We start from the raw sequence: 24,520 nt of genomic DNA, 5'->3' as shown, positions 1-24,520 counted from the left end.
TCTCACTAAAGTTCATGAAGATCTCATGAAAAATATGGACTCTAGAGAGGTCACAAGGTTTTTCTATTTTTATACCTACTGGCCTAGTTTTTGACCGCACGTGACCCAGTTTCGAAACTGACCTAGATATCATCAAGGTGAACATTCAGATCAATTTTCATGAAGAGCCATTGAAATATATGGCCTCTAGAGAGGTCAAAAGATTTTAATAATTTTAGACCTACTGACCTAGTTTTTGACCGCAGTTGACCTAGTTTCAAATTCAACCTAGATATCATCAAGATGAACATTCAGACCAACTTTCATACAGATCCCATGAAAAGTATGGCCTCTAGAGAGGTCACAAGTTTTTTTATTATTTGACCTACTGACCTAGTTTTTAACGGCACATGACCCAGTTTCAAAATTGACCTAGATATCATCAAAGTGAACATTCTGACCAATTTTTATAGAGATCCATTCACAAGTATGGCCTCTAGAGAGGTCACAAGGTTTTTCTATTTTTAGACCTACTGACCTAGTTTTTGACCTCACATGACCCTGTTTCGAACTTGACCTAGATATCATCAAGATGAACATTTAGACCAAATTTCATACAGATCCCATGAAAAATATGGTCTTTAGAGAGGTCACAAGGTTTTTCTATTTTTTGACCTACTGACCTAGTTTTTGATGACAAGTGACCCACTTTTGAACTTGACCTAGATATCATCAAGATGAACATTCAGACCAACTTTCATACAGATCCCATGAAAAATATGGCCTCTAGAGAGGTCACAAGGTTTTTCTATTATTTGACCTACTGACCTAGTTTTTGTCGGCACGTGACCCACTTTAAAACTTGACCTAGATATCATCAAGGTGAACATTCTGACCAATTTTCATGAAGATCTCATGAAATATATGGCCTCTAGAGAGGTCACAGGGTTTTTCTATTTTTAGACGTACTGACCTAGTTTTTGATCGCATGTGACCCAGTTTCGTTCTTGACCTAGATATCATCAAGATGAACATTCAGACCAACTTTCATACAGATCCCATGAAAAATATGGCCTTTAGAGAGGTCACAAGGTTTTTCTATTATTTGACCTACTGACCTAGTTTTTGATGGCACGTGACCCAGTTTCGAACTTGATCTAGATATCATCAAGGTGAACGTTCTGACCAATTTTCATGAAGATCTTGTGAAATATATGGCCTCTAGAGAGGTCACAAGGTTTTTCTATTTTTAGACCTACTGACCTAGTTTTTGATGGCACGTGACCCAGTTTCGATCTTGACCTAGATATCATCAAGGTGAACATTCTGACCAATTTTCATGAAGATCTTGTGAAATATATGGCCTCTAGAGAGGTCACAATGTTTTTCTATTTTTAGACCTACTGACCTAGTTTTTGAAGGCACGTGACCCAGTTTCGAACTTGACCTAGACATCATCAAGATGAACATTCTGACCAATTTTCATAAAGATCCCATGAAAAATGTGACCTCTAGAGTGGTCACAAGCAAAAGTTTACGGACGGACGCACGCACGACGGACGACGAACACCGCGCGATCACAAAAGCTCACCTTGTCACTTTGTGACAGGTGAACTAAAAATGGACTATTACTGATCTTAAAAAACTCATGCCCTGGGATGCAAGATGATCTTAAGATATAGATTTCTGAGAAAAGTGTCATGGATTCCTGGATTAATTCTTCAACATTAATTTTGCCATCATTGAAAATGGAAGTAGTTTGGCATTCAGCAAAATCAATATGTCTGTCTAATAGTTAACTTATTTTCTTAATCTGGCTGAATCTTACACTGTCCAAAAACAATTGCTTTGGTGGATGCAGTGGTTTAGAGGGCTAAGGCGCTTTCCTACGGAGGTGAAGGCCCCTGGTTCGAATCCTGGCTACTCCCATTACGGTGTGTTGTCGGCCAAGGCACATTATCACAATTGCCTCAGTAAACCCAGTTGTAAATGGGTACAAGAAAATTGCAGGGGGTAAGGTATAATTGGTTTTAACTGTTCTTAAAAAAAATAGGGTCAATCAAATGCTATACAGAGCTTATGTTAATTGTTTCACAAAGTGACAGTAAATAAAATTTTCATTTACATTTATTTACATTTACATGTATTTGACATACATGTGAAACAAATTTTAGTTTTGAGGTCAGATTTGTGGTAATCTTATCATGATGGCCAGATGCCTGAGTGTTTAATCATGACATATCTGAACAAATCATGAATTTTTCAAATATTGTGACAAAAAATCACTCATATGAATTTTTCACAAATGTTTTGTTTTGATGTTAGGTTCCAATATTCTGCTTGTACAGTAGATATAACTTTGAAAAAAGAAGTTTTGAGATCCATAGGGGTGTGCTACATACAAAACATCAAAGTCCTAGGGCTTGTGGTTTCAGACAAGATTTTTTAAGTTTTTTCCTATTCAAGTCTATATACACCATGTGTCCCTGGCCTGAGCGGGGCAATATTTGACCCTAGGCAGATAAATTGAACAAAATTGGCAAAGGACCAATAGATGATGCTACATACCAAATATAAAAGCCCTAGGCTCTGCGATTTTGGACAAGAAGATCTTCAAAGTTTTTCCATATATAAGTCTATATAAACCATGTGAACCCCGGGGCGGGCCATGTTTAACCCTAGGGGGATAATTTGAACAATCTTAGTAGAGGACAACTAGATGGTGTTATGTACAAAATATCAAAGCCCTAAGCCCTGTGGTTTTGGACAAGAAGTTTTTAAAGTTTTCCCTATATATGTCTATGTAAAACCATATGACCCCCAGGGCGGGGCCATATTTGACCATAGGGGGATAATTTGAAATATAGCAATATAGGGAAAATAAGCCTCGCCCAATGGCAGCCATGTTTTTTTACCAAAACAGAATGGCTTAGGCAATTTTGGTAGAGGGTCACCTAGAGATCATTTCTAAAAAATATTTTTGAAATCCGGCAAACAGTTTCTGACAAGAAGATTTTTAAGGTCTTTCCTTTAGGTCACCATGGCAACCAGAGTTCTTCATGGAATTATATTCTTTGGGCGATTTTGAAATGGGGCCACACAAAGATCCTTCCTGTGAAGTTTGGTGTAAATCTGCCCAGTGGTTCTGAAGAAGAAGATTTTTTTACAAATTGTTGACACACGATGGACATCGAGCAGTAACAATAACTCTGGAATTACATACAGAAGTAGTTTCATTTTTACATTTCTGAGGTAACTGTTAACAGATACTATGGAGCCATTAATATTCATAAAGGGCTCATTTTTAGTGGATTTTGGTGGTTTAAGCATCATACAATCCAACAACATTTCTATTCATTTGATCTTAAAAATTTCTTCTCCACAAATTTATATCTCCATAAAACAGCTATTTTTAGACAAAACCATGAAATTTCACTCCGTCGAGATTAATTGATTTCTCAGTACATTATTATTTATAGAATTTTGTTTACACATACACCATGTAAATAAACTGAAATTTCAAAATCTCTTTGCTATACCTTTCTGTACACTTGTACTGTCCACCATTACATCTATACATTCACAATTATATTTACACTCATCTGTCCTGATGATGCAGCCCCTTATTTGTAGACTTGACCATTTTATATACAAGCAGCTGAAAATTGCAAAATCCACATGATAAATTTGTAATTGACCAACAGAAAGCCTGCACCATCTCCAACTTAAGTTTTATAACTTTGGAGCTAGGTTTAACACTAGTATGGTAAGAACCATCAAAGCTGAATGGCTTCCTAAAACAAAAGATTTCTTGTAAAACTAGGAAAATATTTTGAAACTGAAAACCTTTAAGGCAAAATTTATTTCAGAAAAAGTATTTTGGGAAAGCAAAATTGCAAAAAAATTAAACAAATAGAGTGGCCTTTGAAATGCGCATTGTCTTTTTGGGAAAAGCAAAAGTGACATATGGACCTTCTTGGAAAAAAAGGGAAAAAAATCACTTTGTTGACCCTTTCAAAGCCGGGCCCCAGTTGATATGGTACCATTTCCACCACCATGATGTAGCCCCAGTTATGATGGGGGTTTTTTAATATTGGATTTTTTGTATAGAGCTGTTCCTAGTGGATAGACGGGCAGGGAATTTTCCCAATGTTATGATCTGATACCCAAACCCAACAGGGATGTTGTCCCGTGCCCCGCTTTTAAAGGGACAAGTAAAGGGTTTAAAAACAGTGGGACATCAAAAATAAATAAGGGGGGAAAGGTTAACTTATAAAAAAAAGGGGCCCACAAAAGTATTTTTTAATTAAACAAGAGGGCCCCAATAAGGCCCTGAAACCCCTCACCTGACCTATTGCCCAAAGTCATAAAGATTAACATTCTGACCAAGTTCCTTTAAGATCTTATAAATGTGGCCTCTACGGTTTTAAAGTTTTTTCCTTTGATTTGACTGAGACCTATTTTTTTTACCAAACATGCCCCCAGATTCAAACTGGACTTTGAGATCAAAGATAAAAACATTCTGTGTCACAAAGGGGGGAAAAAAAAAAAACGGGCCTTTTTTTATATGTAGTGTAATGCAGGTATTGATCATTTTTTGTTTTTTGAGTTATTGGGGGTAAATGTCGATTTCACGATGAAATCCTCTAATGTTTTTCTGTTTTTTAAAATTTAAAATTTTCCATAAAATTTTTCTTTTAAATTCTGTTCATTTAAAAAGGGAAAGTTGATTTTTATAAACTTCAGAAATTTATTTTTTACCCCCAAAAACCACTTAAGGGCTAAAATTTGGGAAAATTTAAATTCGCCCCAAAAAGTAGTTAATTCCCGGCTATATCGTGAATCCCTTTGAAAATAGAAATATCGGAGTCACGGCTTAACCGTAAAATCCCGGAAATTTTTAGTTTTTGGCGGGACATTCCCTTTAAAATAGAGGGATTTTATGCCTTGGGCCACCCCAAACTTAGGGTTTTTAAGACGAATCTTTTCTGAATTTTTTTTTTGCTAAAAAATTTTACCCCCTCGATAAAAAAGGGTAAAAAAATTATTTGTTAGATTTTTGTATGATTTTTGCTTTCAAATTTTTTTTGGAAAATTTTTTTTCATTCTACAAATTCTGAACTTTTATTTTTGGCATATGATTTTGGCTGGGTTCGGTATGTAAGGAGATTTTTTTAAATTTTTCAGACTTTTGTAAATTATTTGGTAAAAGGAAATTTAAAAAATGTTTCTTTTATTTTAAGATTTTAAATTTGTATAAAATTTTGGTAAAATGAAAATTTGGGGAAAACCCCAACGTTTAAAAAATTATGTAAAATTTTTTTTGGGAAATTAGGGGAAACGCCATCACTCCCCTTTTTTTTGGTTATGTAAACTTATAGGGCCCAAGTCTAGTACCATGTATTAATTTATTATTGTAATATAAAATTGGTGTACAGTCTTTTGCTTACACATACAATGCCCGTTTTTTGTAGGGCCCTTTAGAATTATAGGGGATCCCAAAATATCATATAAACGTTTGATTTACATTGAATTTTTTTAATTTGTAGTTTTTTAAATTTAATGGCTGCAGTTTACTTTGCCCTTATTTTTAATTTTTTCATCATATACTTTTCTATAATTTATACTTTAACTTTGTTTTCTAAAAAAGAAATCTTTGAAAAGGGAAAAGTAATAAGTGCCCCGTTTTTTAAATTATTTTGACGTTTAAAACTTGTAGACATATATTTTGTATAAGTAGCACGTTTTAAATTTGGGGGGGCCTTTCGGGGGGTTATGGTGTCCCAAAGGAGCAGTTTAGCCAAATTTTTTTTTTGGGTATGGTGCTTACCAATGTTAAATATTTTGTTTTTTCCGCCAAAACAAATTTTCCCGGGTGTTGTCAAAACCCCGGAAGTCCCAATGCCCGAGGTTCTTTGTCTTCACTCCCTGGATGTGATTTTCCAAAGGCAGAGCTTTCGTCCCAGGTTTGGGGCCGGGTTAAAAAACCGAAAAGGACGATGATTTTTTTTACCCTCTAAAGTCGTCAGGGATGCAATCACCACCCCATGGGGACCCAAAACACGGAATCAACCGTATTCAGGGTTTTAAAAAGGGGACGTTTTTTAAATTTTAGAAATCTGTTTTTTTTTGTCCCTACAAAAAAGTTCCCAAAATTACTTTAAAAGAACTTTTGTCAGACAGATTGGGAAGGGAATTTAAGAATTTTTGTATCTGGATATAAAACCTTTTTTTTTTTTTCTTTTTTATAATAATTTTTTTTTTCTTTTCATATCTATTCATTTTTAAATAATCATCTTTTTTTTTAAAAAAATTTTTAAAATAGGGAAAAGGGGGGTGTTGATTTTTTTTTGAGGGGACTGTCGCCGGTAGGCCTTCCTGTCACAATGGGGCCCAGAAGTGGGATTGGGGACCAGACAAAGTAGCTTTTCCCCCCCCCCAACATTATTAACCCCCTTTTAACGCAGCAAAATTTTGGTAAAGATTCCTCTTGTTTTGTTCTATTGGTACAAAATATAATGTTTTATTCATTTTTCAGAGTGACGTTTTAAACCTCAGACAAGACAAAAAGATCCATTGTTTCAGCAACCAGCTTTTTTGGGGGTCAAAGATGTAAAACAGTTGCATACGACATTTGGGATTCTGGGGGAGTTCGTTCCTTTTTTTTTTCTTTTGGTTTTTTTTGTGTCACTCTATGTTTTAAGCCCCCAATATTGTGCTGAAAGGGACCCCCCTTGACAAGGGATTTATCCTACTTTTTATTTGTGCGTCGCCCCTACTTCTCCCAGTGACCCTTTATTTTTTTTTAGTGTACTTTTTAAAAACCGGGATACAGTTTTTTTTTTTTTTAAATTGTGTGTGTTAGAAAGCTTGTTTATTTGGGCATATTTTTTTAACCACTTTTATGTTTTAGTCTACACTTTTTGTGTTATCCTATACTTTATTTTGGGAAAATTTTAAAGCACGTTGATTTATTTTTTTTTATTTTTTACACTAAAGTTTTAACACCAGTTAAGTTGTTTGATTTTTTGAAAAGGGGAAGGGTATTGGCACCCTTTACTGTCACTTACTTTGTTGCTTTTTGGCCATAAACCCTTTGGGATGACCCCGGGTTTACTTTTGCGAAAATTAGTGTATTATTATTTTAGTAGGGGTTTGGTGTAGTTTTTAATTAGTAGAGGATATTTATTTTGTTTTTGGCTTCCAGGGAAAATGTAGGCTTAGTGAAAAACTTGTAGTCTAGTATTCCCTCACGAGGGTTTAACTAGTGTTCGGGTTTGTTATGGGAGTGTTGTACTGTAGTGTTTTTTATAGTTTTAAAAGTATTTGTAATAATGACTAGGTAGTAGATTTTAACAAAAGGAAAAGGGAAAGGGAGTTAGGTTATGAAGGAGAGAGTTACGAAAATTTTGTTAAGGAAAGAGCAGGTGGGGAAAACGTGAGGGAAAAAACAAAGTAGTTTAAAAAGCAAGGGGTTAAGAGTAAAAAGAGAGAGATTAAGAGTAAAAACCCAGAGGGAAAGAGAAAAGGAAAAGGTTAAAAGCGATGGGGAAAGATTGAGTTAGAAGTTTTTTTGGCGAAGGAAAAGATAGAAATGAAGCCCGAGTAGTTAGAGGCTGAAAAGGGAAAAAGTTAGATTTAGAACGAAGGAATTTAGATAATTTAAAGAAAATGGAAAAGGAGAAAGTTAATTTTTGCGGGAAGTTAGAAACAGAAAAGGGGGAGGAAGCAAAAAAAAGTGGAAAATTTAAAAACAGGGCCTAATTTTAAAGGGACAGATTTAGAAAAGAGGAAAAAAAAAGGTAAAGGTTAAGATTTTCCCCCTTTGAGGGAAAAATTGTTTCCCATGGATGCGTACTTGAATGGGTACGAAACTCCCCGGGGTTGGGAAGGTTGGGATAAAGAGTTTATGGTCATTTAAAATTAACTTTCCCCTTTTTTAAAGGGGTCCGGCAAGAGAGGTTTTTGATAGGTTTTCCGTTGGAAGATGGGAAAGGGTTTTTTAAAATAAAAGCCGTTTTGGCTACTTTAGTTGGGAACCCTTCCCTGACGGGGCTATAAGAAAAATTTAAAAAAGCGGGGCCCCGGGGGATAATGGGACCTTTGGATGTTTCTAGCCAGAAAAAAGTGATATTGGGGGGGTTTGGTTTTAAAATGAGTAAGGTAGAAAAAAGGTACGAAGGATTGTTGATTTTATTTTTTAGGGCCCAATTTTAGAGGTATGTAATAGAGAACTATACCAAAATTTTTGAGTATTTAAAAAGTTAGAAAAGCTGGGGAGTAGCAAAAGGATGCAGTTTTGTTGCAAAGACTGGGAGGGAGGTCCCAAAGTATGTCGTGAAATGGAACCAAAAAAGGCCCGGAGCCAAAAACCATAATAAAATACCTAAGAGACAGTATCCTAGTAGTCGTAATGTGGGGCACTAGTAAATAGAGGTATTAGCAATGTTGCAAATAGAGGTAGAAGTTTTAAACCCCTTTGGTGTACTAAAGTGTAATAAGTGTGGTCAAATAGGGCATGCTAAAATTAAATTGTAGGAGGGGGAAAGTACGGCGGTAATAGTCCCAAATGAGCCGAAGATTTTTTAGGGGTTTAGAGCAGGAAAGTAGAAAAGGGGGAAAAATAAAAAATATAAGGAAAGTGGGAAATAGAGGTAGAGGCCCGTGCCCGATTAGGAGTAGAGGTAGAGGAAAAAATAGAGTGAGATAGGGAAAAGTCAAGTAGGTTCAGAGGGGGGGAAATACCCATTATAAAACTAAGTGTTTTGAGGAGTTAGTATGCTTAGTGTAAGTACAGTCCCCCAAAACCCGGTACTTTTTAAGGTAGGGTTTAAATCGCTAGGGCGGGAACAGGTTGTACAGGGGTGTGATAGGGGAAAGGGACTTAGTAAAAGCAAGGTCATTTTTTAGGGGAAAACCCTTTAGATGAAAAGACATAGATGGGAGTGAACATAGGGCTAAAAAGAGCTAAAATAGATATTGATTGTCCGATTTCAAGGGTCAGTAGGGGCTTTTGGTTGTAGATAATCTAAAAAATGATGTTAAAATTTGGAATGTAGGGGAAAAAGTGTAAAACCTAAGTTTAGTGTTTAGCGTCGCAGAAAAGGGAAACTGGGGGCGCAACCCAAATTTAAAGAAGCAAGGAAAGCCTAAATTTCCCGGGTCTCAGATTTTGTTTTACCCTTAGAGGGGAATTTTTAGAAAAGAAAACAAAATGATAGCACTTTAGATTTGTGTGGGAAAAAAGGGCTGGGAAGGGGTACGATTAAGCAGTTAGAGGAAAGGGTTTCAGTTGGGGTTTGAGATTAGGAATAGTTTGTTATATAGAGATTTATACCCCCCGGGAATTTTAGACAAAAGTAGACAGTTGATTGTACCAAAAAGTTTAGAGAAACTGTGAGGGAAAGTTAAAAAAGATTCGTTAATGTTTAGGCCCTTTTTGGTTTTAAAGGAAAAAAAAAGTGATAGGGTATTTGGCGAATTTTTTCTGGCCAGGGGTAATGGCGAGGTTAGGAGGTACGTCAGTATGTAGTATTTGTCCAAAAGTACTATAGTAAGGGTAGAGTAAGTAAAGTTCCCTTAGGAAAAATGCCTTTTGATTTATACTCCCTTTAAGAGAGTTGTGGGCGATTTTCTTGGTCCCATCGAACCCATGACTGATAAAAAGGAAAAAAAGGGAAAATTTTGACTATGGTTTGATTATGCTACTAGATATCCAGAAGGGTATAGCACTACCTTTGTATTGAAACTGAGAGGGGGTAGCAGGGCCCTTGTAGATAAGTAAAGTAGGGTTAGGAAATTTCCAGAGGAAATGGTTTCCCAATTTTTGGATCGCATTTACGTTCAGCCTTATGGGGAGAAAATTTGTAGATATTTCATTAAGGCAGTTAAAATACAACACCGTTCACCCAAGGTAAAGGTTTTGTAGAGAAGTTTTTTAAAGGTAGTTTGAAGCAAATGTTGAAAACGTTTTGGGGGAGTGAGGGACCTAGAGATTGGGAATTTGGTATTTTAATGCTATGTTGTTTGCTTTCCGTGAAGTTCCCCAAGAAGGGCTGGGATTTTTCCCTTTTAGTTTACTTTACGGTTTTGAAAAATCGGGGGGACCGATAATGTGCTAAGAAAAGTTAGGGGTGGTAAGCCCGGGAGGAAAGGGTTTTAAAAAAACCCCTTTCCAGTATGTTATGGTTTTCAAAAAAAAAAGTTGGAAGATAGTGTTTAAAATAGCAGCAACAGTTAGCCAAAAAAATGTGTAGATAAAGAAGTATTACAAAGGAAGGTAGAGAAAAGGAGGGGTTAAAAGGGAGGTAGAAGGGTTTCTTGTATTTTTACCCCGAAACATAAAAGTTTTTGTTTACATTGAAGGGGGCCATATGTAAATGTAGTAGAGTAGTAAATAGACCCGGAATTTCGGAAAAGAGTAGACGGAAAATTTGAAAAATTTTCACGCAAACATGTGAAAAAGTACTGTGAAAGGAAGGAGGTGTAAGTCCCAACCGATAAGGGTATTTTAAGTACGGGTTTGGGGCAGCTATTGTAGAGGAGGGGTCAGGAGATTATGAAAAGAAATTTGATCCCAAGGAAAATAGTGATGAGTTCTCAAATAAGAGAAAAGGATATTTTTTTGTTTTTCCTATAAAGCAGGGTCAGAAACGTACCCAAAACTTTGGGAGAGGTAAACCCGAGTTACCCGTGCATTAAAAGGAGTAGTAGATTGGTTTAGGGCAATTTCTTTAAAGGTTTTGACAGTATTTATTTTGTATGGTATTTTTATTGATATTTTTTTAAATTTTCTCAAAATTTTGGCCCATTTCAAATTTCCCCTCACAGATTTGACCCAAAAAAGGGGCAGCCCAAAACTTGTAGAGTGGGGGGTGAAAGTCAAAAAAAGGGAAAAAGGGTTTTCAGGGCTTTTAAGGCTTTGGGTTAAAGGGTCCCCCATTTTTAAGTTGCCGATTTAGACAGACTTTTATATTGAGAGTAGATGCTTCAGATGTAGGTTTTTGGTCAGTTTTTGCTTCAAAAAAAGTGATGGAGAGGGAAAATTTCCTGTAGCGTTTTGATAGTGAAAAAAAATAAACCCAGGGAGACAAAAGTCTCAGTGATAGCGGGAAAGGGGGTGGTTTTGCGTAGTAGGGGAGTAGCTAAGTTTCACCCGGGATTTGTTTGGTAAAGACTTTTTATTAGAGACAGATCACCCGCCACTCACCTTTTTTTTGGGAAAAAAAAGCGAAACTTTGCAATTCCAAAGGGTGATGAGGGGCCTTTTGGAAATTTAAACCTATAGGAAACAGTATCGAGCAATTCCTGGGGGAAAAAGAAAATGGGAGGTGGATTTTTAAGTAGAGGTAGACAGGGGGCTATATTATATTATGTAAATAGTGACAGTGTGTGTTTCTTTTTTTGTTTGCTATTTTCAGTATGTCATTTTGTTTTCATTTAAGAAAAATAAATTTTTTTTTTAAGGGGGGCGTGTGTCACAAATTGACATAGGCCTTATTTTTTATGTGTGTAAAAGCAGGGAAATTCTTTTTTTTTTGTAAATTTTTGAGTTAAATTTAGGGAAAGGAGATTTTACGCATTGGGGAAAAAACCTCTCCGTTTTTCTGTATTTTATAATTTAAAATTTTCCGTTTAAATTTTATTGGAAATTTTGTTCCCGTAAAAAGAAAGGTTTAATTTTTAAAACTTTGTAAATTTTTGTTTTTTTTCCCCAAAAAAAAACCCCTATAATGGGCCTCCAAAATTTTCCAATTTTAAAATTTGGCCAAAGAGTTAGATTCCCCCGGGATATCGTGAATTTCCCCGTGAAAATGAAAAATAGTCGGGGGCTCAGGGGTTAAAACCCTGAATCCCCTGAAATTTAAATATTTGGGGGGACATTCCCTTTTTAAAAAGCCCGGAAAAAAATTTTGCCCTTTGGGCCCCCACCACCCTTTCGACTTTATAAAGAAATTTTGGGTTTAATTTTTTTTCTTTCAGAAATTTTGCTCGATTTGAGGTTTAAAAAATTTATTTGTTAGATTTTTTTTAAGATTTTTGGGATTCCCTTTTTATTTGGTAAAATTTTTTTTCATTCTCCCGGGAAATTTTGTAACATTTTCTTTTCGGAAAATGATTTTTGGGAGTTTCGGTTTGTCAGGGTGATTAAATTTAAATTTTTTAAAACTTTTGTAAAATTTTTTGGAAAGAGGAATCTAAAATGTTTCATTTTTAAAGAGGGTTTAAAATTTTTACTGAAATTTTAACATGATTTAAATTTTAAAACACCTTTTCAAAAACTTTTTGTCAAATTTTTGTTTAAATTTTGGAAAAAACCCCCCCACTGCACGTATTTTTTATGTATAACTCATAGGGAAGTCTAGTACCCTGTATGTAATATATTTTTGTAATAGGAAAATTTTGTGACAGTCTATTGCATACAATACAATGTGTTTTTTTTGTAGGGCATTAGAAAAATTTATGGATGCAACTATCATATAACTTTGATTTTCATTGAATTTTTTTAATTTGTGGGTTTTAAATAATGGCTTTCAGTTTAACATGTCCGTATCTATAATGTTTATTTTTATTTCATTATTTCAAATTTAATTTTGTCATTCTAAGTAAGTAATCTTTTAATAATGGAAAGGGAAAAAGTGGGGTATTTTAATCATGGGGGCGTTTGAAAATTTGTAGCAAATATTTTTTAAAAGAGCACGGTTTTTTTAGGGGAGCCTACGGAGGTATGGTGTACCCAAAAGGGGCAGTTTTTTGCCCTTGGGTTTTTTGTTTTTTTGGTGATACCATAAGTTAATATTTTAGTTTTCCGCCAGCGATTTTCCTGGGATGTTTATAAACCCCGGGAAATTTCAATTTCCCCCGGGTTTACCCTTGTCTTTTCCTTTGCTGGATGTGATTTCCCAAAGGGAGAGCTTTCGTCCCATGGTTGGGGCCCCTAAACCGCAAAGACGTTTATTTTTTTTAAACCTCTAAGTCAGCTCCGGGATGCAATCACCTACCACCCCGGGGGCCAAACGGGAAACAACGTATTCCAAAGGTTTTTAAAGGGACCCGTATTTTGAATTTAGAAATCTGTTTTGGTTTTTGCCCATTAAAATTAAAAATTTCATTAAAGAATGTGTCACGACAGTTTGAATTTGGGAAATTTTTGAATTTTTTTAAACTAGGATACTGAAATTTCTTTTTTTTTCTTTTTTAATCAAATTTTTTTTTTTTTTTCATATTATTCTTGTTAATAAAACATCTTTTTTTAAAAAATTTGTAAATATTGTTTAAAAGGGGGTTGATTTGTTTTGATGGTTAATGTCCCGGTACGGCCCCTTTCCCGTCAAAATTTGGGCCATGTTTCAGGGAAAAACAGTCTAAATTTATGCTCTATGTTTTTAACAAACTTTTGTTTGATTTGAACCCGGTTTTAAACCCAGTTTTTGAACCCCCAAAGGGGCCCAGTATCAAACTCGTCCAAGATTTTATTGAGGGTAAAATTCTGAACAAATTTTATTCAAATTTGGCGACCTCTAGAGTGTTATCAAGCTTTTCCTTTGATCTGACCTGGTGACCTAGTTTTTGAACTCAGATGACCCAATATCAAACTCATCCAAGATTTTACTGAGGGTAGTTTCATAAAGATACAGTCATAAATGTGGCCTCTACGGTGTTAACAAGCTTTTCCTTCAATCTGACCTAGTGACCTAGTTTTTGATCCACCTGACCCAGATTTGAACTTGACCTAAAGATCATCAAGATTAACATTCTGACCAAGTTTCAATAAGATATGGTCATAAATGTGGCTCTTCAGTGTTAACTAGCTTTTCCTTTGATTTGCCCTGGTGACCTAGTTTTTGACCCAACATGACCTAGATTCAAACTTGACCTAAAGATCATCACAATTAACATTCTGACTAAGTTTCATGAAGATACAGTTTTAATATGGCTTCTACAGTGTAAACAAGCTTTTTCTTTGATATGACCTAGTGACCTAGTTTTTGACCCCACCTCACCCAGATTTGAACTTGACCTATAGATCATCAATGTTAACACTCTGATTAAGTTTCATTAAGATATGGTCATAAATGTGGCCTCTACAGTGTTAACTAGCTTTCCCTTTAATTTGACCTGGTAACTTACTTTTTAATCCTACATGACTGGACCTTGAGATCATTAAGATAATCATTCTGACCAAGATTCATGAAGATACAGTCATAAATGACGTCTCTACAGTGTTAACAAGCTTTTCCTTTGATTTGACCTGGTGACCTAGTTTTTGACCCCAGATGACCCAGCATCATAATCACCCAAGATTTTATTAAGGGTAACATTCTGACCAAGTTTTATTAAGATTGGGCCAAAATTTTGACCTCTAGAGTGTTATCAAGCTTTTCCTTTGTTTTTACCTGGTGACCTAGTTTTTTAACTCAGATGACTCAATATTCATCTCATCTAAGATTTTACTGTGGGTAACATACTGACCAAGTTTCATTAAATTGGGCCAAAATTGTGACCTCTAGAGTGTTAACAAGCTTTTCCTTTGACCTAACCTGGTGATATAGTTTTTGATCCCAGTTGACCCAATATCAAATTCGTCCAAGATTTTATTGAGGGTAACATTCTGACCAAGTTTCATTAACATTGGGCCAAAATTGTGACCTCTAGAGTGTAAACAAGCTTTTCCTTTGATCTGACTTGGTGACCTAGTTTTTGACCCCATACGACCCAGATCCGAACTTAACCTAAAGATCATCAAGATTAACATTCTGACTAAGTTTCATGAAGATAAAGTCATCAATGTGACCTCTAGAGTGTTAACAAGCTTTTCCTTTGATTTGCCCTGGTGACCTAGTTTTTGACCCCAGTTGACCCAATATGGAACTCATCCAAGGTGTTATTAAGGGTAACACTCTGACCAAGTTTCATTAAGATTGGGCCAAAATTGTGACCTCTAGAGTGTTAACAAGCTTTTCCTTTGATTTGACCTGGTGACCTAGTTTTTGACCCCAGATGACCCAATATCAAACTCGTCCAAGATTTTATTGAAAATAACATTCCGACCAAGTTTAATTAAGATTGGGCGAAAAATGTGACCTCTAGAGTGTTAACAAGCTTTTCCTTTGATTTGACCTGGTGACCTAGTTTTTGACCCCAGATGACCTAATATCAAACTCGTCCAAGATTTTATTGAGGGTAACACTCTGACCAAGATTCATTAAGTTTGGGTCAGAATTGTGACCTCTAGAGTGTTAACAGTCAAATTAATGATGACAGACAATTGACGACGTACAATGGACACGGGGTGATCACTAAAGCTCTCCTTTGAGCACTTTGTGCCCAGGAGAGCTAAAAATGTCTGCATGGGTTTTCCATGTACAATATTCAGGTAATACCCCCAAAAATATAGAGAAAAGTATCAAATGCTTTCCTTTTCTTCACTGGTGAAAAGTTATAACAAGAGCTGTCTGTAAGACAGCGTGCTCGACTTTTCTCAGTGCTTGACTCTGAATTAGAGCTTTGCCAGTAAAAAAAAATCCAAGTTACAAAGGGACATAACTCTGTCAAAATTCAAATCAGAGTTATTGAGATTGTTTCTCCTGGTGTAGACTTTGATAGTAAATAACTATTTTGAGTTTCAAGTTAAAAGCTTTTATAGTAACAGAGATATTTGACTTTATCAAAAATTTTAACAAAAATTCTAAGTTAAAAAGGGGCATAATTATGTCAAAATTCAAATCAGAGTTATGAGGATTGTTTCTCCTTGTGTAGATTTGATGGTAAATAAGTATTTTAAGTTTCAAGTCAAAAGCTTTGATAGTAACGGAGATATTTGACTTTATGAAATATTTTTACAAAAAATTCTAAGTTAAAACAGGGCATAATTCTGTCAAAATTCAAATCAGAGTTATGGGAATTGTTTCTCCTGGTGTAGACTTTGATAGTAAATAATTATTTTGAGTTTCAAGTCAAAAGCTTTAATAGTAACAGAGATATTTGACTTTATCAAAAATTTTAACAAAAATTCTAGGTTAAAAAGGGGCATAATTCTGTCAAAATTCAAATCAGAGTTATGGGGATTGTTTCTCCTGGTTAAGACTTTGATGGTAAATAACTGTTTTTAGTTTCAAGTCAATAGCTCTGATAGTAACAGAGATATTTGACTTTATCAAAAACTTTAACCAATGGCAAGATTGCATATGCAGACTGTATGTACATAGTATGATAACAAAAAACAAAGTCCCATAACTCTGCAGAATATTTAGCCAAAAGAACGTAACATGCACCATGCACAACTAGGGCTGGTACTGATCACTTGTGTGAAGTTTCATTAAACTGTGTGCACGGGTTCGGAAGATCAGGCGCTCAAAAGATTGCATATGCAGACTGTATGTATATAGTATGTTAACGAAAAACAAAGTCCCATAACTCTGCAATTTTTTTCTGAAAGAACCTAACATGCCCCATGCACAACCTCTGTTGTTACTGAATATATAGATTATTGATGTGAAGGTTAAAGGGAGAATACTAACTTGATTCAAACATGCAATATTAAAAATTTATGTATCGTGGGCCAGTGGCCTTTAATTACAAAATAAAATTGTTGACTTGTTGACTTGATCACTTGTGTGAAGTTTCATTAAATTGTGTCAAGGGGATGAGAAGAGATGGTGTGCAAAAGACTGTGTCTATGTATACAGTATAGTAACAAAAAACAAAGTGCCATAACTCTGTAAAACATTTCTCTGAAAGAACCTAACATACCCCATGCACAACTACTGTTGTTACTGATAACTTGTGTGAAGTTTCATTAAATTGTGTAAAGGGGATGAGGAGAGATGGTGCGCACAAGACTGTGTCTATGTATATAGTATAGTAACAAAAAACAAAGTCTCGTAACTCTGCATTTTTTTTTCCTGAAAGAACCTAACATGCCCCATCCAAAACTACTGTTGTTACTAATCACTTGTGTGAAGTTTCATTGAACTGTGTCAAGGGGATGAGGAGAGATGGTGCGCACAAGATTGTGTCTACGGATGGACAGATGGATGGACAGACAGACAACCTGAAACCAGTATATCCCCTTACAACTTTGTTGTTTAGGGGGTACAATTATTAACCAAATATATAAAAATACCATAACCATTCCTTTAAGTAAGAACTGCTGGCCTGACTTCTCTTGTATAAATGAGAATTGTAGTAAGAAACAAATACAAGCATAAAGGCAGAAATAAAATAATCCCTGTACTTTTCTATTGCAAAACAGACTGACTGATTCTCTATAAGAATACTGTTAACATAGTTAGACAGCTACTTTATTCCAAAAAATTAAAAGTACACTTAGTAATCCTGTTTTATCTGCTGGATTACTTTACATCTGTGTAACAATAATATTTTTCCACAGACAACCCTAAAAAATCATTTTCTTTAGCTTAACCTGCACATACAGAATACACAATCATATAATTTACCTGTTACCGTTCCAGTAGGTTCAGGAGCAACCACTGTACCAATGGTTTGTTTCGGAGGGATCAAACAACTTGGTACCCAGCAGCACGAGGGCTCTTTTGGGTCAGGAACCAGTCCACAGCCTTGTGGGATAGTAGCATGCATTGCAAATCTGCAAAGTGTCATAAATATATAAGATCTTTTAGGGTCCTGTAGCAGCTGAAAGCCATGTCAGATATGAGAAATTAATTATATAGTGTTGGGTTTAATTTTATAAAGAATCAAAACTCTGACAAAACAGACTAATGAGCACATACAAGTTATATATATATATATATGTGTATAATTATGTTTTTGTTAGAATTGCCACACCGACAAACATTGTTACAGCCATCATACCACAATTGTCCTTCCTGGTATGTACTTCTTCATATACACATACATCTGCAAATATTTTGTACCAAAATATCAAAGTGCATTCTTTATACTACTTTCAGTTATTCTAATTATATTTATTTGTTCACAGAAAAAATCTAGGGCAAGGAGTGACTAATTATACACCCAAAATATGGCCATGTCAGAGAAGTAAGCCAATGTCAAAGTTGAACCTCAAAATCAACGCGATCAACAGTTCGAAGAATTGATGGAAGTGCAGGGTCAAAATTTTTTCAGACAAAAGAAGAAAAACAGATAAGACAAACAATGTATCTGTATTTGTGGATTTGGATAAGTCTAGCACTATATGGCAATGTGTGACCATCATGGTAAGCAAGTGTTCAATGTTTAAAAGCCATGCACCAAACAGTTTAGACAAAATATGGAATGGTATGCCAACTTTATTTAACTTATTTCCATGTCTAAAAGGGCCACAACTGAGCTTAATTCCTTGTCCTAGTTATGTTGTCTTGCTTACATATGTAGACTATGACAGTAAACAATTGGTCAAAGTTACAAAGCCATATGACAAACAGGTAAGGCAAAATATGGACTGGTATGCAGTTTTTTTAAACTGATTTCCAAGTCCAAAAAGGGTCATAATTCAGCCAAAATAGTTGAAAGAGTTAAGTACTCATACTAACAAGTGGAAATCATGATGATAAGCAACTGTTCAAAGTTTCAAAGCCACAGTTCAAATAGTTTTGACAAAATGTGGACTTGTACGAAAACTAAACTAATTTCCAATTCCAAAAAGGGCCATAATTCAGCCCAAATATTTGTCAGAGTTATGTATTCTTGTTCGAAGATGGAAATCATGTGTTCAAAGTTTGAAAGCCACATGTCAAATAGTTTTGACAAAACATGAACTTGTTCGGAAATTGTACCTATTTCTAAGTCCTAAAAGGGCTATAATTTAGCCAAAATTCTTGACAGAGCTATGTACTCTTGCCTACAGATAGAGAATGTTATAATAAACATGTAATAATAATAATAATAATGACTTTATTTATAATGGAATATATGTTTTGCTAAGCCAATTAACAATATGGTCCACAATGTGGACTCCACATATACATGGCTATATACAGAAACAATAAACATGAATAAAAGACTATGACAAAATAAAACACAAAGTTATATGTTCTCAGAAAAATGATATGAGAATGAAAGATTATATACAATACAGGACACTATATTTGATAATTGGAGTATTTACAATGAAAATGCAGAGAGATGGTAGAGACAGTATTTCCTGACATTTAATTGCAATTATGACTTATTGTACTGTCAAGAGTATTGCCACTGAAGGTACGATCTATTTAATTTTTCAGGGTGTCTGAAGAACGTATGTGTTTAGGTGTTATTCCAGATAACTGTTCCAGACTAGTGCATAGCTTTGGGGAAAAATTCCTTTTTTGACATAGGTACTACTAGTTCATCATTTTCTCTAGATCTAAGTTCACGATCGGATGTTTGCTTCTCAGTAAATTTTGAAGTAAGATAATTAGGACATTGATCATGAATCAATTTATATACTAGGATCGCTTTTTTGTATTTACTTCTGTCAGAAATAATCCATTTCACTTTTGTAAATAATTCAGCAGATGGGGAATCAAATTTTTTGTCAAGAATAATTTTTGCACCACATTTTCGGAATTTTAAAACGGTATCTAGAAGCTTGTCATTGCAGTTTACCCATATAATGCAGCAATAATCGAAATGTGGCAAAATATAGGCATTGAAAAATAGCTTTCAGGAGTGTAAGGAAAGATTCAGGAAAAGATTTTATTCATAAGAGAAGATAATATGAACTTAGGTGCTACCTAGAAGGCAGAGCTCCCTTGAAAAAGTCGCCAGTGTCCCTTGAAAATTAAAGGAGTGCTTCTGGAATTATCTGGAATCAGTTTAAAGAAGTTTATGTTCATTAAGATCTAGATTCTATTAAAGTTTTAAGAATTGATGATAATTCAAGATTTCTGAATGAATGTCTTAGAATGCATTAAGATTAAATCTTGACATGCGAAACTCTATAAATATGCTATATAGGAACTAAAGAAAGTTACGGTTCTTTTTAGAAGGAAGAATGTGTCCAACTTAAATTAAGGCAAAAATACTGCTATGGTAAAAATCTGGTATGGGATAATAAAAATCATTTACATGTACAAAGCTTGTTTAAAATCTAAATGATTAGCCATCTTTAAAAGCAAAGAAGTATAAAATTTATTTTTATAGCTCTTTGTTAAAAGTTAGTGATGAGAATTTTACCAAGAGAAAATCACTGTTTGCCGAAATTCTTGAAAACTTCTGTTTTATTTACTGAACTGCTAAGTTAACAGTCTATGACATTTTTATGGTTAATCTTTTAGCACTACTGGTATAGAATAGGAATGGTAGTAGGAGCCTTTTTGATGTTTATTGATAATTCAGAAGCAATAGTTTTTTTTCCTAGTAATAAACTCTGGTCAGTGATTTTTAAGCTTGTGGATGAAATATATGTGAATGGGGAGAAGAGCATTATGTGCTTTTTACAGTTCAACGCCTGTATATTTTGATCCCAAAACCTTATTTAAAAGTAAGTTTTATCTACAGACAGTACTTTGGAACCTGACATCACTAACAAAACACTTGTTAAATATCCCATGAATGACTTTATTTTTTACAATGCTTTTAAAACTCATAATAAATAAATAAATAAAAACTGAAATAAACTAGAGCTATCACTAAAGGTGATGAATGTACCCCCCACATGCACTGATACAGTACATTGCAATTTGACGCACACAAGATTGCATAATTATGTGGACTGTATGTATATAGACTGTATGTATACAGTATAGTAACAAAAAACAAAGTCCCATAACTATGCAGAATATTAAGCTAAAAGAATGTAACATGCACCATGCACAACTAGGGTTGGTACTGATCACTTGTGTGAAGTTTCATTAAATTGTGTGCAAGGGTTTGGTAGATTAGGCACGCACAAGACTGCATATGCAGACTGTATGTACATAGTATGTTAACAAGAAGCAAAGCCCCATAACTCTGCAATTTTTGCCGCTGAAAGAACCTAACATGCCCCATGCACAACTACTGTTGTTACTGATCACTTGTGTGAAGTTTCATTAAACTGTGTCAAGGGGATGAGGAGAGATGATGCGCACAAGATTGTGTCTATGTATATAGTATAGTAACAAAAAAACAAAGTCCCATAATTCCGCAATTTTTTTTTCTAAAAGAATCTAACATGCCCCATGCACAACTACTGTTGGTACTGATCACTTGTGTGAAGTTTCATTAAATTGTGTCAAGGGGATGAGGAGAGATGGTGCGCACAAGATTGTGTCTATGTATATAGTATAGTAACAAAAAAACAAAGTCCCATAACTCTGCAAATTTTTTTTCTAAAAGAACCTAACATGCCCCATGCACAACTACTGTTGGTGCTGATCACTTGTGTGAAGTTTCATTAAATTCTGTCAAGGGGATAAGGAGAGATGGTGCGCACAAGATTGCGTCTACGGACAGACGGACAGACAGACAGACGGACAGACAGACAGACAGACAGACAGACAGACAACCTGAAACCAGTATACCCCCCCTTACAACTTTGTTGTCGGGGGGTACAACTAGAGCTATCACTAAAGGTGATGAATGTACCCCCGCATGCACTGACACAGTACATTGCAATTTGACGCACACAAGATTGCATAATTATGTGGACTGTATGTATATAGACTGTATGTATACAGTATAGTAACAAAAAACAAAGTCCCATAACTCTGCAAATTCTTTTTCTAAAAGAACCTAACATGCCCCATGCACAACTACTGTTGGTACTGATTATTTGTGTGAAGTTTCATTAAATTGTGTACAAGGGTTTGGTAGATTAGGCACGCACAAGATTGCATATGCAGACTGTATGTACATAGTATGTTAACAAGAAACAAAGTCCCATAACTCTGCAATTTTTGTCGCTGAAAGAACCAAACATGCCCCATGCACAACTACTGTTGGTACTGATCACTTGGGTGAAGTTTCATTAAATTGTGTCAAGGGGATGAGGAGAGATGGTGCGCACAAGATTGTGTCTATGTATATAGTATAGTAACAAAAAAACAAAGTCCCATAACTCTGCAAATGTTTTTTTCTAAAAGAACCTAACATGCCCCATGCACAACTACTGTTGGTACTGATCACTTGTGTGAAGTTTCATTAAATTCTGTCAAGGGGATAAGGAGAGATGGTGCGCACAAGATTGCGTCTACGGACAGACGGACGGACAGACAGACAACCTGAAACCAGTATATCCCCCCTTACAACTTTGTTGTCGGGGGGGGGGGGGGGCGTACAAAAAAAAACTATAAAAAAATGCATCTGCTGAGGATCGAACTCCCGACCTTTGGTTTTCAAAGCGAACTCGCTAACCACTTCATCAATGTGGAAGTATGACGTCATCAACTCAAATATAAGTATATATAATAAATTTCAGTTAAGGAAGCGTGATGAAAATCGTTTCGCATTGAAAATATTGTATTTTATCTGTTTTTTCTTCGTAGAAAATGTATTTGCACTAAATTTTTATTATCAAACGCTCATTTACATTTTTATTCAACGTTCAAAGCAGTTAAGCGAAACGCTTTTGTCAACCGTAAACAGCAAGCATCTACTGACGTCTTACTGATTAATTACTATGAGCATCGTGTGCTGGAAAAAACCCGAACAACACCGATTCCAAAAAAGTACCATGAATTTTCAACTGATAGTAATTCTTTACACAGTTTTATTCATTTTGTTTTTCATATGTTTAACTGTAATGCGACGCTAGCGGCGCCGGCAGCTCTGCTATAAAATATGTATTGCATTTTTTCATGGTTTGTTCAACTGATACTTCAAGTTTAGATGTTTTATCTGCATGTACTATGAAATCATTAATATTCGTGGGGGACTTATTTTCGTGGATTTCATGGTTGAGTCAATCCATGAAATTTAATCCCAATGAATAAGTAAAATTCCCATTCATTTTATGTTCAAAAGTTGAAATCCATGAATTCTTAACCCAACGAAACTGCCATTCTGACCAAAACCACGAAATTTCATGCCCACGAAATTTAATGATTTTACAGTACTCCTAAAAGTTTCTCTGTGGATAAGTATGAAAGTACTTCACCCTACATTTGAACAGTATTACAGGTTGTGTAATTTGTTATTTTATTGTTGTTATATGAGGCAGTGATGTAAATAGCTTTTGTTTTAGATGTATTAGGAAGCATTGAGTTATCAGTGTACCAATTTTTCAATAGTGTTTATGTCAGCCTGGAGTGTATTGTGTACTTCCATTATTGATTTACCCGGGACAGATATTGTTGTATCATCTGCAAACATGTCAATTGATGATTGGCCTGTGTGTAGTGGAAGGTCATTGATATACAGTATGAATAGTATTGGCCCCAGACAAGAATGATAAAAGTTTCAAAGCCATATGTCAGACTGTTTACACAAAATATTAACTGGTACGAAAAACTTAACCAAGATTTGTAAGTTCAAAGGGGCCATAATTCAGCCAAAATCCTTGATGAAGTTATGCTCTCTTACCTAAAAACTGGACAAGGTAATGGTACACAAGTGTTGAACGTTTCAAAACCTTATCTCAAAAGGTTTTGTCAAAATGTGGACTGGTTCAAAAACATTTCCCCAAGGTGTGACACCGATGCCGACACCATGGTGAGAGAAAGACAGCTCTACTTATTCTTCAAATAGTCTAGCTAAAAATTTACTACAAAATGTAAAGCATTAGTTTTTGGATCCTTTTCTTACAAACATTATCATGTCATGAAAACACCAATGTTTGCATCAAAACCTATCACCTTAGAGAAATGTCTGGACTTAACCAGAATATTTACCTGGTGTGTATGTCTGTGGTGTAGGTGTTTGTGAACAAGCATTGCACGAGGGTTTCATGCAGCACTTGGAGGCAGGATTCTGAACCATCTTACAGTATGGCTGTGGATCCACATAACATGGGCATCTGTCAAATAATTGATGTATATTTTAGGATCATTACAATTTATAACTTCTTTTTTCATTGCCAAACTTTTATTATATGTCAGTAACTAGTAAACTGTTAAAAACTAGACAGTACTAGACAGAACCATTATAACTTTTGTCCAAAGTTTGACAGGGCTGCTTATCTTGTTTTCTTTCCAAAACTTTCAATGTTGAGAAACTGTTAGTTACTCAAACAGCTTTAGTACAAATTAAACTTACTGTTTAGTATTTACTGTGTGTATACACCATATGATACTCAACACTTTATGCCCCCTACATCCAAATTTTGAGGAAGGATAAAAGGCTGTTACTTAAAGGTATTAGATCACTAATAATGTTGTTTACAAAATGGCCTTTGCTTGGTATATTCTGAAAGGTAACCGTGTTTTGCACTATTTTGCAATTTTTAAACAACTTTTACCGTGGCGTTTTTTATAAATTTTGTATAACTTATGGTATCTCCTCAAGCTCAAGTCGAGACAAATTTCAAAGTTATAGCCACTATCCACAACATTTGCAGAGAACTCATTTTGCCATTAATTTTAACACAAGAGGGCCATGATGGCCCTATATCGCTTACCTGTTATCATTGCACTTGAGGACAAGAAGGTCCTCAGAAAAA

General features: G+C 35.1%; 1 long non-coding RNA gene across 2 annotated transcripts in view; it reads right to left on the bottom strand.

Annotated features, from left to right (window-relative positions):
* The window catches only part of LOC123537638 (uncharacterized), a 28,373-nt gene extending 4,425 nt beyond the window's left edge, over window positions 1-23,948 (bottom strand). For both annotated transcript variants that reach the window (XR_008368084.1, XR_008368083.1), the window contains exons 1-3: window positions 23,754-23,948; window positions 17,439-17,587; window positions 3,519-3,637 (exon numbers count right to left, since the gene is read on the bottom strand). This is a non-coding gene — a long non-coding RNA (uncharacterized LOC123537638). The remainder of the gene's footprint in view (window positions 1-3,518; window positions 3,638-17,438; window positions 17,588-23,753) is intronic.
* Window positions 23,949-24,520: the final 572 nt, after the last annotated feature.

Source organism: Mercenaria mercenaria, chromosome 17 (assembly GCF_021730395.1).
Source record: "Mercenaria mercenaria strain notata chromosome 17, MADL_Memer_1, whole genome shotgun sequence".
Classification (NCBI taxonomy): domain Eukaryota; kingdom Metazoa; phylum Mollusca; class Bivalvia; order Venerida; family Veneridae; genus Mercenaria; species Mercenaria mercenaria.
The sequence above is the reverse complement of the archived record's forward strand: the minus strand, read 5'-3'. Positions and strand labels throughout refer to the sequence as shown.